Below are 3,635 nucleotides of genomic sequence, written 5' to 3'. Positions count from 1 at the left end.
TGGAGCCAGTCCCAGAGACACAGTGTCAGCCCAGAGATAAACACGGTCATGCACAGCAATCCACTCAGCTGCACAGAAAGCACAGATAGGAGAACACCGCCCATACCACCAGGAAAAATGCATGGTCATATCCCCAAAATCACTAAAGAAAAATACAGCCAAAATGGCTGGACACACAGCTCAAGGGGCAGTGCACCTCTCTAGCAATCAAGTGACTCTTCAATTACAAATTCATACCACCAACAATGTGACACATGTACACATGATGACACCTAATGTGAGTGATGACTGTCAGTGCTGTGTAAAATGCAGTAGGATGAGGTCTCCTAAAGCATTCGCTCTGCTGCGGGATGAGGTCTGTGTTCTCTTCCATGTAATCATTGTCACTGCTGACTTCCTGATTCTCCTGTCTTCTCTGCACTGCCTTTGCTCAGATTCCATCCCAGAGCTGGCTATATACCAAGAGGACATGCAAATGGGGCCTCCCTCTGCTCATGAAAAGCTGCAGCTCTGCAGGTCAGGCCTGACGACCAGGGGTCCATCCTGAGATCAGCACTGGGCACAGACCTCCACCATGGAGGGGGCTCTGACCTGGGTTTTCCTTGTGGCCATTTTACAAGGTAATTTGCAGAGAAGAAGGGACACTGAGTGTGTGAGTGGAGCTGAGTGGGAGGAATGGTGGATGTGTGTGACCATTGCTGACCTGGATTCTCTGTGTTTGCAGGTGTGCAGTGTGAAGTGCAGCTTGTGGAGTCTGAGGGAGGCTTGGTGCAGCCTGGGGGGTCCCTGAGACTCTCCTGTGGAGCCTCCGGATTCACCTTAAGTAATTACTGGATGAGCTGGGTCCGCCAGGCTCCAGGGAAGAGGCTAGAGTGGGTTGCACAAATTAATCCAGATGGCGGTAGCACATACTATCCAGAATCTGTGTAGGGCCGGTTCACCATCTCCAGAGACAACAGTAAAAACACGCTGTACCTGCAAATGAGCAGCCTGAGAACTGAGGATAAGGCCCTGTATTACTGTGCAAGAGACACAGTGAGAGGAGCCCAGTGGGAGCCCAGACACAAACATGCATGCAGCCTAGGCCAGCAGGAGGCGCTGAGCCCGTGTCAGCTGCAGGTGTGGTGAGGAGGTGGCCCTGGGGTCTGGCCTCCACGCTCACAGGGCTCCCAGGACCCCAGCTGGTGTCTTCCCTGCGCTGCTGCACGGACACAGAGGCTGGGCTCCTTCCATCTGAACGCCAGGCAGGGGCCTGACAGAGAAGTGAGGGCCAGGGCAGAAATGACTATGCCACAGGCCCCAGGATGGGTCTGGAGAGATCAGGGCTACTCGGTGAGTGCTTTCCCAGCAGGTTCAGGACAGAAACTCACAGGGCTTCCTGGTGAGCACAGAATTGGGACTAGGCTGTGAATGGAGTGGTGACAGCAGACTCACAAGCTCACAGCTGACAGGACCAGGCCTCCATCCTCCTGCACAGGCCAAGGCTCATCAGACTCAGGTCAGATCAGGTGAGTGCAGAGCAGATCTGGTGTCTGACTTGACACACTCATGTTCACACTCGCTTTCATGTGTGTGCAACTGCAAATGGCTGCATGTGCACTGTGGGCTCAGCCACGCTGCTGGATGCATCTTCCTGGGGATCACGCATGGCTCGTCTATCTGGAGAAGGTGCATGGATTGCATGGCCCGGTGTCCACAGTCCTTGTTTGTCTTCCTGTAATGACTGTGGACAGGATAGAATGGGAAGACAGACTGACTGACACCAAATAGAACAAACAGGACATCCTTGGGAGAACATGGCAGAAGTGGCTGAAGTACATTCACATCATGGATGACTGTAGAAGTCCACCTAGGGTAGGCCAGCAAGCTTATGGGAGTCTGAATCTCTCAGCAGTGTCAAGAATTCAGGATTGCTTTCTTTGATTACTTCTAATAAAACATGAGAAGAGGAAACAGGATAATGGAGTCATAAAGAATCAATGGGTAATGAACAGAGAGTTCTATTAGGAGGTGCCGCAGTATGGTGGTGGCCAGAGGAACAAAGCCTAAGATTTGCTGTGGACAGAGAGAGGCCGGGGCTGCTGACCAGGAAAACAGAAAGGAGAACCAGGGACATTTCAGAGGCAGACACCCCCAACCCAGACCCACAGTGCAGCACCTCTGTGTTCTGCTAAGATTTTAAAATAAGACACACACGCACTTTAAATGTCGACATCAGGGTCTCTGATCCTGAGGGAGGCTCTGTCCTGTTCAACTCCAGGCCCAGGGTCTGCACCCCTCCCACCAGGCCCATTCTAAACGTTGGCCTCTGTTGGGTCTTTGTCCGTCCCATGAAAGACGGACGTTGTCCGAGGACAGGTAAGTGTGGTGCTTGCCCGTTCCCCAGCCTCCCTCAGCCTGGGAGACAATCAGACACAGCAGAAAGCCAAATCAAGCAGGTAGAAAACTCGTTTATTAACCGAGAGCAGCCCTTTTTAAATCCAAAAAGGGTGGGTGGCATGGCAAGGGAGGAAGAGGAGCCAATCACTGTCAAGGTCACACCCTATCATGCACTTAAGCCTTCACAGGGTGGTTAGGCACTGATCGGAAGGTCAGTTGGGCTCTGCCCACTCTACTCTCTCCCAGCGCCATCTTTGCTGCCCATGTGCTCTACAGTAAATTGGGTTCTGCCCACTCAACCCCCTCTTAGCGCCATCTTTGTTGCCCATGTGCTCTACAGACCTCCTCTCTGTACTGACATGCTGGGGAGCAAGACCTGACTTTCCACTTGGACCTCCAAGTTATGGAACCCAGAAGCACAATCCTCATGACACTTTTGACTCAAGTTTGAGTAAGTAGCCACACTTGTGAGTAGTATTATAAAATGGTCTCATATTATTGCCTCTGCACACATACTCACACACACCTACATATATGCACACACATATTAATGACTGGTCATATCTCCGGTGAAGATACAAGAAAATGGTTTCTTCTATGTGGATGTTAGAGCACATGGAAGAGTCACCTAATAATTTTAGGTTTTATTTTATGTTTTTACTTTATTTTGTCAGTTATGGGGCCTCAACTCTGGGCCTGGGTGCTGTTCCTCAGCTCTTCAGCTCAAGGCCAGTGTTCTAACATTTGAGCCATAGCACCACTTCTGGTTTTCTGAGTGGTTTATTGGAGATAAGCATCTCACGGACTTTCCTGCCCAGGCTGGCTTTGAACTGCCACCCTCAGATCTCAGCTTTCTGAGTAGCTAGGATTACAGGCGTGGCCATTGACACCGGGCTAACTTTAGATTTTATATCAGGATAGATTACAGTTGTAAGTTGGAGCACATCAAACTTCAAAAATTTATTTTTCTCTCAAGCAATAATCAAATAAATAAAGGAAAGGCCTTCAAATAGAAGAAATGTTGGCAAATCACATACTTAAGAACATTTGTATGTCCAGAATGTGAGAGGAACCCTCAACACTCAACTGTTGGAAAACCCATTGATGAACTGGCAAAGACTTATACAGATATTGTGTAGTTGTCCATATGCCAATGCATGTCAAGTGCACACTTGGTGACTGTGAGGTTCATGTAATCATTTATCTTCAGTGAGGTTGTTTGCAGTTAGCAGTCAATGTGATTAGATACAGACAAT

The sequence above is a fragment of the Dipodomys ordii genome, unplaced genomic scaffold (genome assembly GCF_000151885.1).
Source record: "Dipodomys ordii isolate 6190 unplaced genomic scaffold, Dord_2.0 Scaffold314, whole genome shotgun sequence".
Taxonomy (NCBI): Eukaryota; Metazoa; Chordata; class Mammalia; order Rodentia; family Heteromyidae; genus Dipodomys; species Dipodomys ordii.
This window is presented reverse-complemented; position numbering follows the sequence as displayed.